We start from the raw sequence: 14,643 nt of genomic DNA on the forward strand, positions 1-14,643 counted from the left end.
TTTTCCTTTGCTTGTGTTGACGTTTTGTCAATGTCAACCCAGTGCATGTCGACCTTTTGCTGTTGACCTAATGACTGTCCACCTAGACATTGTCTGCAAGCTATACCACATAGGAAGATGGGATACAGGAGATCTGACCACTCTTCCAGGTGTGCAGGTGACTGCCCATCAAATGGGGAGTCTCCCGCAACCTGTGGGAGTAGGCAAGTATTATTTGAGATAGTTATATGTAGTGCTGCATATAGTTCAGGGGGGTGCTGTGGGCACAGCTGTCCTGGGCCCCGGCCTCTGGAAGGGCCCGGGCAGCTCATTTTGCCCACCTCAACCCCCCCCGACTGCCTCCGATGTGCTGCCTGCTTCTTCAATGTAGGACGCCGGTGGCCAATTAAAATGCTGCACCGGCTTTTAAGCCAATCAGAGCTTGTATAAAATTAGCCAATCAGAGTGGCTGCCGGTACACGAGCTCTGATTGGCTCACCAGCCTGTTCTGCATTTTTATTGGCCGCAGGCGTCCTGCATTGAAGAAGCCTGTTTTTCGGGACCTGCAGCAGGAGTTGGGTGCTAAGTGAAGGGAGGGGGGGGGGGGGAGGGAGGCCCCAAAATTCCTAGTGGCAGCCCTGGTTCTGATAATGGGAAGTTGATACTGTTTGATGAGAGAAGACAGCTAAAGTCCTGTGACTGTTACACTGGGTGACAAAGTGACGTCCTAGATTTCATCTTCTATTGTTTGAGAAGAATCCTCTGTCATTGTCTCCCAATCACCCTCGATCTTGAATCTTTATTGTCAGAAGAACGGCTGCGAGACACCAGCTCAGAGATGGCATTTCCAGAACGGCATTCAATCCTGTCAGCGTCTTGTCTAGAACACTAATCATATTGTATCAGATCTGAATGGCAAATGTTACGTTTGCAATCGCGGCATTCGGGAGAACAGATACACGGGAGATAGAGGAGTACTCTGTGAGAGGAACAGCAAACATTTGCATAACGTCACATTTACGCAGACTGGTGACACTTCAGGAGAACGCAGCAGCAGCTGCTACCACTGAATACACTGATGTGCTGCTATCCAGCATCAGAATGCCATTGGAACTCAACAGGTTACAAGTCCCGGCGGGTACAATGCAGGGGAAGTAATGAATGGACCAGGCGAAGGCTTGGATCCCCTGCAGAATAGTATTAATAATAGCACAAGTGATTTATGCATTAATTGGACCTGGATTATGGGGGTTATTCTAGTTCATTCTTTCTGACAAAATCCTTCTTAGATGGACAAAACCATGTGCACTGCGGGTGGGGCAGATGTAACTTGTGCAGAGAGAATTAGATTTGGGTGGGGTTTTTCTTCAAAGTGAGATCTATATTGAAGTGTAAAATCATGCAGTCAGTATTTTCCCTGCACAGAAACAAAATAACTCACCCAAATCTAATTCTATCTGCACATGTTACATCTGCCCCCCTGCAGTGCACATGGTTTTGTCCATCTAAGAAGGATTTTGTCAGAAAGAATGAACTAGAATAAACCCCTATGAGCATAACTATAATAAATATTTTGCACCAGTGAGACTCAGCAGCCACTTTTATGTAAGGTATAAGGCAGGCTGCTCACTTGTGAATGCTAATGTTCTACGTGTTAAAGATCCCTGCATGGGGCCTGGGTAGGATTCAATGCTTGGCACTGGTGTTTATTCCCCTCAGCAGTTGGTCAAGCACTTCACACCGATCCCCGTAAGACCTCCCCCCCCCCCCCCCCCCCCCACACACACATCCCAGTGCCCCTGACTGCTCCATCCTGGAAGCTGGCTTACATGACCACAACTCTAAGCTGTTGACAGTCTTGAGTGCTACTGGGCATAGCCAGATACAAGGAGGGGCAACAGTCCTGGGGTCCCCCACACATTAGGGGACACTCTCTCCCTGAATCACGCATGCCACTGGTACTGAAATCATAGCCCAGCATGTGTCTCTGATTTCCCCACTACACAGGCACTGCCAGCACCACCTGCCAAGGTGCTGCTGAATTCACTGTTAGTCTCTCGCAGGATATCACAGTCACTTCCGCGGTTGCTGGGTTTTTTGGTATGTCCAGGAGCAGAGAGTGAGGCGCTGCCATTTCACTCAGTCTAAGCTTCTTACTCAGTTGTGCCGGCACTGTGTGACTGGCTGGCAGCAGGCTGTGAGCTGTGTGGTGCTGGCAGTGTGTGACTGGCTGGCAGCAGGCTGTGAGCTGTGTGGTGCTGGCAGTGTGTGACTGGCTGGCAGCGGGCTGTGAGCTGTGCGGTGCTGGCAGTGTTTGGCTGGCTGGCAGCGGGCTGTGAACTGTGCGGTGCTGGCAGTGTTTGTCTGGCTGGCAGTGGGCTGTGAGCTGTGTGGTGCCAGCAGTGTGTAACTGGCTGGCAGTGGACAATGAGCTGTGTGGCGCTGGCAGTGTGTGTGACTGGCTGGCAGCGGGCTGTGTGGTACCGGCAGTGTGTGACCGGCTGGTCATGGGCTGTGAGCTGTGTGGTGCTGGCAGTGTGGGACTGGCTGACAGCGGGCTGTGAGCTGTGTGGTACTGGCAGTGTGTGACCAGCTGGCCGAAGGCTTTGAGCTATCTGGTGTCAGCAGTGTGTGATCGGCTGGCAGCAGGCTGTGAGCTGGGTGGTGCTGGCTGGCAGCGAGCTGTGAGCTGTGTGGTGCTGGCAGTGTGTGACTGGCTGGCCGCAGGATATGAGCTATGTGGTGCCAGCAGTATGTGACTGGCTGGCAGCGGGCTGTGAGCTGTGTGGTGCCGGCAGTGTGTGACCGGCTGGCCGCAGGATATGAGCTATGTGGTGCCAGCTGTGTGTGACTGGCTGGCAGCGGGCTGTGAGCTGTGTGGTGCCGGCAGTGTGTGTGTGACTGGCTGGCAGCAGGCTGTGAGCTGTGTAGTGCCGGTAGTGTGTGACTGGCTGGCAGTGGGTTATGAGCTGTGTGGTGCTGGCATTGTGTGATTGGCTGGCAGTGGGCTGTGAGTGGTGTTGTACCAGCAGTGTGTGTGACTGGCTGGCAGTGGACTATGAGCTGTATGGCTCAGGCAGTGTGTGTGACTGGCTGGCAGTGGGCTGTGAGCTATGTGGTACTGTTGGTGTGTGACTGGCTGGCAGTGGGCTGTGAGCTGTGTGGTGATGGCAATATGTGTGACTGGATGGCAGCGGGCTGTGAGCTGTGTGGTGATTGTCACGGGAATGGGATTGGATGGGTTCGTGTGAGTGTCGGGTACCACACTAGAGGCAGCAGGCGTAGGGTTGAATCGAGCCGGTTTAATAAAAGATGGTTTCATGTATGTACATAGATACTTCTCTAGTACAACGGGCACTCAAATACTTCTTTGAGGCAATACGGGAACAAAAATAAGCAACTTGCTATAACTTGGAAAAGTCCGGTGAAAGACTGGGGAATAACGACAATACGGTGCTGTACAATACCGCTGGTATGGAAAGGAGGTTGGGAAGGTAGCCCGAAGACGATGAAGGTAACTGGGCACAGGTAGACGGGGAATGAGCAGGCTGGATGAAGAAACTGCCGACGGGGTAGCTGAGCCAGAGCACAGGTTTCACAGGGTTAACCGCTGGTTAGGACCGAGAGAAGGCAGGAGAGTAACAGACAGGCTGAAGACTCTTTTGCACTGACACCAGATAGCTCCTGACAGCCTCCCTAAATCCCCAGGGAGATGCTGCCATTGGCCACAGCGGTGCAGTGGGCTGAACGCCATTCCCTGGCCCAATCCTGCATAGCCCTCAACCAAGATGGCGCCGCCAGCCTCTGGACGCTGCTGACGTCCAACAGACCGGCGCCGCCCGCACTGAGAGAGTCCCAGCTACAGGCTCCCCGCTGCGTTCCCCCTCTGCCGCCCAGGACCCAGCGCCAGACAGGAGAGTCGCTGACGCGCACGGAGCGGTGAGTAGGAGACACGCTGCGTGCCGCCGGCGGCTCTCCTGACAGTACCCCCTCCTTTCGGAGTGACCCTCTGCTTTCTGGGTATTTTGTGGGGATTCCTGCGTAAGAATTGTTTAACAAGGACTGGGGCATGAAGGTCAGAGGCATTCACCCAAGAGTTCTCCTCGGGACCGTAGCCCGACCATTCCACCAAGTATTGGAGGTGCGAGTGATGTCGACGGCAGTCCAAGACTCTCTTGACTTCAAATTCGGCATCTGTACAGACAACAGGAGCTCTGGGGGGCTTTTGTCGGAAAGGACTTAGCTTTAAAGGCTTGAGCAACGAGACATGGAACGAATTTGCAATTTTCATAGAAGCCGGAAGTTTTAACTTAACAGCAACTGGGTTGATGATTTGGGAAATCTGATATGGACCTATGAAGCGTGGTGCAAATTTCATCGAGGGTAGGCGTAACCGAAGATGACGGGTGGACAGCCATACACGATCTCCGATCTTGAAGTTAGGTGCAGCTCTTCGTCGGCGATCTGCGAATCTTTTATATCGAAGTGCAGAGCTTGACAAAGCTTCTTGAACTTTGGACCAGATATGTGAGAAGTGCTGTAAGGAAGAATCGACTGCAGGAACCTCCGATGCCGGAAGATTGGCAAATTCAGGGGAACGAGGATGTTTTCCATAAACAGTAAAGAATGGGGTATGACCAGAAGAAGAATGGTAGGAATTGTTGTGAGCGAATTCGGCCCATGGGAGAAGATCTGACCAGTCATCTTGAGAGGAGGAAATGAAGAATCGTAGAAAGGTCTCCAAATCCTGATTGATGCGTTCGGTTTGACCATTGGACTGTGGGTGGTATGCTGAAGAAAACTGAAGCTTGATTTGCATGGCTGAACACAAGGATTTCCAGAAACGAGCTGTGAATTGTACCCCTCGGTCGGAGACGATTTCAGATGGAAGTCCGTGTAATTTGAAGATGGAGGAAACAAAGAGTTTGGCCAACACAGGTGCACTGGGAAGCCCTTTGAGAGGGAAGAAGTGTGCCATTTTCGAAAACCTGTCTACGACGACCCAGATCACCGTGTTTCCGTTAGAGACTGGGAGATCGGTGATGAAGTCCATCGAGAGATGTGTCCAGGGACGACTCGGAATGGGGAGAGGATGAAGAGGACCAGCTGGCGACATACGGGATGTCTTGTGTTGCGCGCAAGGAACACAGGAGGATATAAAACTTTTGACGTCTGTGGACATAGACGGCCACCAATAGGAGCGTTGTAAGAATGTTAGAGTCTTTTGCACCCCTGGATGACCAGCGAAACGTGAAGCATGGGCCCATCTTAATATCTTGGTGCGGAGTTCCTTAGGAACGTATGTCTTCCCTGGAGGTGGCACAGGAGTAGTTGACGTAAGTGCGAAAACAAGCGGATTCAGTATGGGTTGAGGTTGGATGTTTTCCTCAGCGGAAGAGTCAAAGGACCGGGACAGGGCATCCGCCTTACTATTCTCTGAGCCGGGGCGGAAGAGAATTTGGAAATGGAAACGTTCAAAGAAGGTGGACCATCGTGCTTGGCGGGCAGTGAGACAATGAACATTGCGCAGGAATGAAAGGTTTTTATGATCAGAATAGACCGTGATTCTGTGTCGTGCTCCTTCTAACAGATACCTCCATTCTTCGAATGCTAGCTTTATGGCTAAAAGTTCTTGTTCGCCAATAGGATAGTTTCTCTCTGCTGGAAGGAATTTTTTGGAGAAATAAGCGCAGGGCAGAAGTTTATTATCTTCGTCTCGCTGAAGGAGGATAGCCCCTACTCCCTCGGATGAGGCGTCAACCTCTAGAAAGAATGGCTTGTCTGCATCCGGCTGAAGGAGGATAGGAGCAGTCATGAAGGCTAACTTTAATTGTTGAAAGGCAGCAAAGGCTTCAGGAGGCCACTTGGCTGGATCAGCTTCCTTGGTGGTAAGAGCAGTAAGGGGTGCTGCGATGGTAGAAAAGTTATGAATGAATCGGCGATAATAATTAGAGAATCCGAGGAATCTCTGCAGACCTTTTAAAGTGGTAGGAGCCGTCCAATCTTGTATGGCCTTGACTTTAGCCGGATCCATCTGTAAGCCGGACGGAGAAAGAATATGGCCCAGGAAAGGCACGGTGGAAGCTTCAAAGATGCACTTCTCAAGTTTACAGTAGAGGCGGTTCTTCCGGAGGCGGGTTAGGACCTCTTTGACTGTCTGACGATGGCTCACAAGATCTGAAGAAAAGATGAGGATGTCGTCCAGGTAGACAACAATTGAGTGGTAAAGCATATCTCGGAATATGTCATTGACAAATTGCTGAAACACAGCCGGGGCATTACAGAGTCCAAATGGCATCACCAGATACTCGTAGTGGCCGTCTCGGGTATTGAATGCCGTCTTCCACTCATCCCCAGGTCTAATACGAATCAAGTTATAAGCGCCCCTCAGATCTAATTTGGTGAAGACAACGGCACCTTTGATTCTATCAAATAGTTCGGATATTAATGGCAGGGGATAGCGATTCTTGATTGTGATGTCATTTAGACCACGGTAATCTATACAGGGTCTCAAAGACCCGTCCTTCTTTTTAACAAAGAAAAACCCCGCACCGGCTGGTGAAGTGGAGGGGCGTATGAACCCTTTCTGTAGATTCTCCTGTATATATTCGGACATTGCTTTTGTCTCAGGTAAGGAGAGTGGATAAATGCGACCTCGTGGAGGGACTTTACCGGGGATAAGTTCAACTGGACAGTCCCAAGGACGGTGAGGGGGAAGAACGTCTGCTCCTCTCTTACTGAAAACGTCACTATAAGCAGCATACTGAGATGGTACTGAAGGTTCAGACTTGCTTGATGATGTCTGCCGAAAAGGAATCACTTCGGAAAGACAGGAAGAAAAACAGTTCGTGCCCCAGGTCTCCACCTCCATAGTCTCCCAGTTGATACGAGGATTATGCTTAGACAGCCAGGGTAGGCCAAGAACCAGTTCATGAGTGGACCGTGGAATGACTAAGAAATCTATCATCTCTTGATGCAAAACCCCGACTTGAAGAAGGAGGGACTGGGTCTGGCAGGAAACTTGGGCATCAGGAATTCTGCTCCCGTCGACTGCTGTCAAGAAGAGGTTCTGAGTTAAAGGCTGAGTACAGAGAGAGTGTTGGGCGCAGAGTGCTGCAGAGAGGAAATTGCCCGCGGCACCGGAGTCTACCAATGCTCTCAACTGAATGGGACCTTGAGGTGTAAAAAGCTTCACTGGTATGGTAGAGTCTGTAGTCATAGGAGAGGTAACCAATACTCCCAATCTGGCCTCTCCGTTGCCGATTAGGAGAGGTCGTTTCCCGGCCGGCGAGGACAAGACAGGACCATGTGGGATGATGCTCCGCAGTACATGCACAGGTTCTCCCTTTTGCGCCGTGCTTTCTCTTCAGGTGACAGGCGGAAACGATTTATTTGCATGGGCTCCTCGGAGGGTTGAGGTGGAGCGGACACTGGTCTCGGGACAGGGTTCTGGGAAGCCGGAGTACGGGCTTTAAAGTGGTCGACACGACTCCTCTCCATCTGCCTCTCATGCAGGCGGAGATCCACCTTATTGCATAATGAAATCACCTCCTCCAGGGTAGCCGGCATATCCCGCGTGGCTAATTCGTCCTTCAAGCGTCCGGACAGACCATTTAGGAAGGCGGATTGTAGAGCCTCATTATTCCACCCCAACTCGGACGCTAGGGTCTGAAACTGTACCACATATTGACTGACTGGACGACTCCCCTGACGGATTCTTAAAATCTCCATTGCTGCTGAGGTCACTCGTCCTGGCTCGTCAAAGATGCGTCTGAAAGTGGAGATAAACCCGGAGTAATCGGAAAGGAGTGGATCGGAGCGCTCCCATAATGGGGATACCCAGTCCAAAGCAGTACCGGTCAGGAGGGATATGATATACGCCACTTTGGACTTCGAAGTGGGGAAATTGAAAGGTTGAAGAGTGAAGTGAACCTCACACAGATTTAGGAATCCGCGGCAGGCCTTCGGAGATCCGTCAAACTTGTTCGGTGTGGGTAAATGCAGATGAGTGGACACGGTGGGAGGTGACGTGGCCACCGGAGGTGAACTAGCCTCTGTGGTAGACCCAGAGGCAACTGCTACAGCTTGAGGCGGAGATAAGGTCTGGAGGAACTGTGCTAGCTGTTGCTGGGAGGATTCCAATTGCTCTAAACGAGCCACAATGCTTTGGAGCACATCGACTGGAAGTCCCTGAGACCCACTCGAATCCATTGGGTCAGTGCAAACTGTCACGGGAATGGGATTGGATGGGTTCGTGTGAGTGTCAGGTACCACACTAGAGGCAGCAGGTGTAGGGTTGAATCGAGCCGGTTTAATAAAAGATGGTTTCATGTATGTACATAGATACTTCTCTAGTACAACGGGCACTCAAATACTTCTTTGAGGCAATACGGGAACAAAAATAAGCAACTTGCTATAACTTGGAAAAGTCCGGTGAAAGACTGGGGAATAACGACAATACGGTGCTGTACAATACCGCTGGTATGGAAAGGAGGTTGGGAAGGTAGCCCGAAGACGATGAAGGTAACTGGGCACAGGTAGACGGGGAATGAGCAGGCTGGATGAAGAAACTGCCGACGGGGTAGCTGAGCCAGAGCACAGGTTTCACAGGGTTAACCGCTGGTTAGGACCGAGAGAAGGCAGGAGAGTAACAGACAGGCTGAAGACTCTTTTGCACTGACACCAGATAGCTCCTGACAGCCTCCCTAAATCCCCAGGGAGATGCTGCCATTGGCCACAGCGGTGCAGTGGGCTGAACGCCATTCCCTGGCCCAATCCTGCATAGCCCTCAACCAAGATGGCGCCGCCAGCCTCTGGACGCTGCTGACGTCCAACAGACCGGCGCCGCCCGCACTGAGAGAGTCCCAGCTACAGGCTCCCCGCTGCGTTCCCCCTCTGCCGCCCAGGACCCAGCGCCAGACAGGAGAGTCGCCGACGCGCACGGAGCGGTGAGTAGGAGACACGCTGCGTGCCGCCGGCGGCTCTCCTGACAGTGATGGCAATATGTGTGACTGGATGGCAGCGGGCTGTGAGCTGTGTGGCACCTGGAGATATCATTTATTATGAATTATTCAGAAGCAACAGCGCTATGTACTATTTTCCATTAGGTAATGAACTTTAACTACTAATAATTTGTAAAATGATGTCTGTCCATTTTTATGTATACAGTATGTCCTTGATACAAATTTATTAAGAGTCCCATTTTCTTCCCGTGTTTGTATACTATATGTATAAATTATGGGTACTTGTTTCCTAGCACGGCGCCCACGATTTTAATGTTATGCCATCGTTTTGATCGCATCGATCGCATCACATCGATGCGATCAAAACGATGATTTAATTGTACATGCACCCTGATAGGTGATTACTATGTTATATGCACCCCATTGTTAACGCCACCGCCACTATGAATGCCAACCCGAAGCGTGGAGAGTGCAGCGGTACGCGTCCTCCGACCTTTTCATACCCCCACTATCCACGTCGGCGTTGAGCTAATTTTATATAGTGTGGCGAGCTCAGTGAGCCACCAAGCCTGAAGCGCGGCGAGCCCCGCAAGGGGGCGCGGATAACTTCACATGTATTCCGCGTCCCCGCGCGGGGCTTGCTGCGCTCGCCACACTATATAACATCGACTCCACGCCGATGTGGATAGTGGGGGTATGAAAAGGTCGGAGGACGCGTACCGCTGCCCCTCGCCACGCTTCGGGTTGGCGTTGATAGTGGGGGTGGCGTTAACAATGGGGGTGCATTTAACATTGTAAGCACCCATCAGGGTGCCTGTACATTTAGAAATCGCATCGCATGCCATTGTAATGGCATGCGATGCGATATTAAAATTGTACAGTGCGGCTCTTAGGACCCGAAAATCGGGTCCCATCGCATACCACTAATTAAGGTATGCGATGGTATAAGATGGGCGCCGTGCTAGGAAACAAGTACCAAATTATGTTATTTGTATTTTCTTAGAATTAATAGAAAAAGGAGTCATTGGTGCATTCCAAGAAAATACGAAAATAAGAAAATAAGTAATAGATTAATAGATAATTGCTAATGCCAATTTATTGTGTTTTTTATATTATGCAAGATATTTGGAACATTAGGGCACAGTTTGTAATGTGTGATTTGCATTTTGGTTTTCAAAAAAATACTATTAGCTATAGGGTGCGAGGTGCCGTTAGTGTGCCATTCCAACGCGCATGGCTGTCGTTAACACGGACCCCCCTTGTCTGGACATGCAGGATGAGGGAGGGGATCGTTAACGATTCAGGATCAATTTCAATTAATATCATTGTAGGATATGAATATGTGAATATACCGGAATCTGCGACAGTGCTTCTTGTCATTCACAGCCTCGTCTGGGTAATTAGGCCGGAGCCATTGAATAATTGCTCGCATGTAAATTACACTTTTTTCAGTAATTGGTTTCAAATTAATATAAGATTATCAATTAACCTGGACAGTAATTGACGCCGTTCCAAGCTGTTCTGGGGGAGGTGGGTTCATGTCTCACATTTTACTTCACTTATCATTGAATTTGTTTCTAATAACCGGCTGGATTAAGGCTGGACGTGTTTCTCTTCCGGGGACAGAAATTATGGACTCTCCAGAAACGCTTCTCATTGCTGGATACATTCATTAAATACAGTATGTACAATCGCATTTTGTGTTATAGAAAAGCCATTGGAGTTATGGGCCACATACTGGACTAGCCACCTATTAGCCATACATCTGGCAATTGTATATTATTACATTGCATGTTACTGTATTTTACTATTGTGTTTGTTTGTTTGCCTGTGTGCTCACTTCCAGTAATGTAGCTTTCACATCACACTTTTAAAACGGTATATTGCCGTTTTTTTGCCTTTTAAAACGTTTAAGGCTGCAGTGTGAAAGTGTCATAGTTGAAATACCATTTAAAGTTAACTGGTATTTCAACACGTTTAAAAAGCAGAGTCCTACCCGTTTTAAAGCCAATTCAGAGCCGTTTTTTGTGCTGTCTGAATGGCACTGAAATGGTATTTAGTAAAAAATAAAGGTTAGAGCACTGTGATAGGCTGTCCCTTGTCTTGTGTCCCTTCCCTGAACCAGGAAATAAGCTGTGGGTAGAAACGTGTTCAGAGGTTAAACGGCTTGACTGGTGATGTGAATGGTACTTAAACTGTATTTTTAAATGGTAATCTGCTGCAATATGAACACTAGACCCGTTTAAAATACCATTTAAAATTACAGTTTTTCAAAACGTTTCAAAATGTTTTATGTGATGTGAAAGCTACATAAGTGGGCCGACACAGAACATTTGGTAACCAATTTTTTTAATACTATTGTAATACCAAACTTAAGGCAACTTCTAACTCAGACCACATACCAGCAGAGAGGCAATGGTTCTACCCCCAGTAAGTGCACAACCAGGTTAGCATGGATAGTAATTAGTGTTATTTATATAGCGCACTTTCTCCAACAGGACACAAGGCGCTTTACAGGCATCAAACATCGCACATAATACGTAGGGTTTGGGAATACAGCAATAGACAAGTCCCACAGACATAAGAGAAAGCCCTGAGGGCACAGTAGGCACAATGTAGTGTTGGTGCAGACATCTTGGATAATAACTTCCATGAGGTAACAAGGTACCAGGTGAGGCAGCCATCTTGGGTGCACTGCGTAGGATTACCCTGGGTGGAATAGGTTACCCCTAGAAGGAATTACACAAAATGGGGTGATTGCAGTGTAGAGTAGGGTCCCAATAAGACAGTCAGGTCCATGTATTTCTCATCCCATCCACAAGTGTACCTGATGAGGCGGCCATGCTGGGCGCACTACGGAGGTTACTCTGTGGGAGGTGAGCCATACAGGGACCCATTGCAGATATGGGTGTGCGGTCAGTGGAGCTACACATCACAGGAATAGAACACTGTGCACAAAAAAATAGGGGGCATCAGTAGCCATGTAGCCTATTTCAAAAAGGGTAAGAGGTAAGAATACAAAAATGCATCCTGGTAACATTCCAAACATCAAGGACCACAGCAGGTACTACTGACTCATAACAGTATATAGATGTTGCGCAATCAGATCAGATTTACATTTTTTTAATATTTTTTTTATGATTGTTACTGGATTTGAAGGCATCAATTAACATAACGCATTCAGTCCAAATCCTCCCAGGGCCCAGTTTACACAGAATCGTCCGTTTCCTGCCAGTAATGCGCTAATTAACGGGCTACTACACTCTCCTTTCTCTCATATGCCTATATACATCATGTACATGATTGATTCTATGGGGGGGATTCAATCCGTGCCGCTATTTCTGCCAACAGAAATACTGGCACTCGCCTATAGGCTGCCGTTACCGACAGAATTGAAGGCAGTTTCCGACAAAACTGATCAGACACAACAGATTTGATCTGTATTGTTGGGAACGGCTGCGGATTGTCGAATTCACAACCATTTTTTTTACATCTGTGTCCGTTTTCGCCGATCCGCGGACTTTGAAACTATCGACAGCCAGAGCATTCAATTAGGGCTGTCGCGATACTGCCCAATTGACTGAAAATGGCCCGGGATTCCAACTGTCAGGGCGTTGAATACCCCCTATATATTAAATGGTATTTGCTAATTCCTATTAGATAAAACCTTCAGCGTATAGTCTGTAAACATTGTATACTTACTGTATATACAGTACTGTATACATACTGTATATACAGATGTGACATTACTGCAGTCACTTTAAAAAGCCCTCAAATTTACTTAGCAGAGTCTGCTTGTGCGTCTTATCCACATATGTGACTGAAGCTGCGGGCTTGCTCACAACAGGCATTTCATAGTGCATCATGGCGTATTGTGTCTTGATATATGAGGACGCATCTGTACAAACTGAGAAAACACAATAAAGAAGTCAAAGCAATTAAAAAGGAGGCACGAAACAGATCTGAAGGCGCTTAAAATGTTTTAGGAATAAATTAACCTGTGCAATTAAGACAGCAAAAATAGATCACATTTACAAGAAGCAATTCGATTTCTAGAATTACCAGAAAGTCGGGTACAAAAAATAAATGAGTGTTTTAGCCGCAGTGGAATTTATTGCCTTGCTCTTGCCAACCAAAAACACTAATTTCCACTGCAAACGTGTCCACAATAATTGCGCCAAGTAGCCCCTTTGGCGTGCCACGGGTTTTGAGACTCGGCTGCGCCAAGCCGTCACGCAGATTTTTCTTTTAAATGCACTTTTTTCTCATTACTTGTGCAATATCTGGACTGCTGTGTGCCACAGAGATAGTTTTTAGCCCACAACTCTCCCCACCCCCAGTCCCTATCTGCTCCTACCGCCAATCTCTGTCTCCACGGCTCCCTCTCCATACCCAGCAAGTTTGAAACAGATCAGTGTCCCTGCAAAAATTGCTTTCACTTTATGGCATCTATTAGCACACAAAGAAGTAATCTGGTCCTTTGAGTGGCCTCTAGTGGTCACTGGTGGTACTTCACCTCTTAGAAGTGAGGAGTAATTAGCTTTTTATATATAGAAATATATTGCAACTGTGACAATTAGAATATAATGCAGCACAAGTCCAAGCAATCTGTAAAATACAGTCTGTAAGCTTTTACAGGGCAGGGATTGCACGTCATACAATACATTCGTCATACATGTGGGTATAAACTACTGAAGTGGAATTCAATTAGCCGTGGTCATTTACAGTGGGCTGCCATTCTTTTTTTACACGCTGCAAATGACAACATCTATTTGAATGATTATGGTATAAACTGTCGACTTGCAATATGTCGAAAAAAGTTCATGAGGCAAAAGTTTGACGTGGAAATGTTTGACGTGGAAATGTTTGACACATGAAAAGGTCATGCGCGACTTGCGAATGGTGGGCCGGCATACCACCATTCGCAAGGTGGGATCTGTTTCACTCGCAAGAATGCAAATTCGCATCCGAGTGAATGAACCAGAACAACCCCCTTAGAGACAAGTGCCTGGAATCCGGCGTTTTGTTGCCTTGGCCAAGTCTCTGGGAACTGTTTGGATTCCGTGTTCCTGTTACAGGACATATAAATAGTCATAGTATCAGTGACAATGCTTGTGCTGGGATTAGCATCATTTTCATTGCGCCGGTGGAGTTGCATTAGGTTACCCGATACGCAATAAATCTCTGTCTGTTAATTGAATATAAATCTCTACAACTAATTAGCAGATGTGACATTATTGACAATATAATTCTGTGTTAATCAGTTCTCTGCAGACTCTGGGAGAGAGGGGGTAATAATGAGGGATGTACTGGGCTCCTATGTCTCACCATAGAGGCCTCTGTCTGGTGATACATTACAGGACGGTGAAGGTTACACGCTGATGGCCTCATTACCAATGCGTGCTTAGTGTTACTTCTACTTATACACTTTGTAGACAAATGGTGTGTACACACGGTCAGATGTACGATCAGATCGGATCGTGGATAGTATCTGAAGGCACATCCGATTTGCATACACGTCTGACTATATAGTGCAGATCTGCACTATATAGTCAAGAGGCAGACAAGACTTTCTGCCTTGCGATACGTGAACGCGCATCGGATCAGGATCTGAAGGGTTAAAACACTTGCGATCTGCATCCGATTCCGATCCGATGTTGACTATATCGTCAACATCGGAAGGCAAAAAGTACCGTGTGTA

At 48.1% G+C, this 14,643-nt stretch overlaps 1 protein-coding gene across 1 annotated transcript in view; it reads right to left on the reverse strand.

Annotated features, from left to right (window-relative positions):
- ALK (ALK receptor tyrosine kinase) overlaps nucleotides 1-14,643 on the reverse strand; it is a 601,111-nt gene that overhangs the window by 563,590 nt on the left and 22,878 nt on the right. The window lies entirely within an intron of this gene.

The sequence above is a fragment of the Crinia signifera genome, chromosome 3 (genome assembly GCF_055691185.1).
Source record: "Crinia signifera chromosome 3, ASM5569118v1, whole genome shotgun sequence".
NCBI classification, from domain to species: Eukaryota; Metazoa; Chordata; class Amphibia; order Anura; family Myobatrachidae; genus Crinia; species Crinia signifera.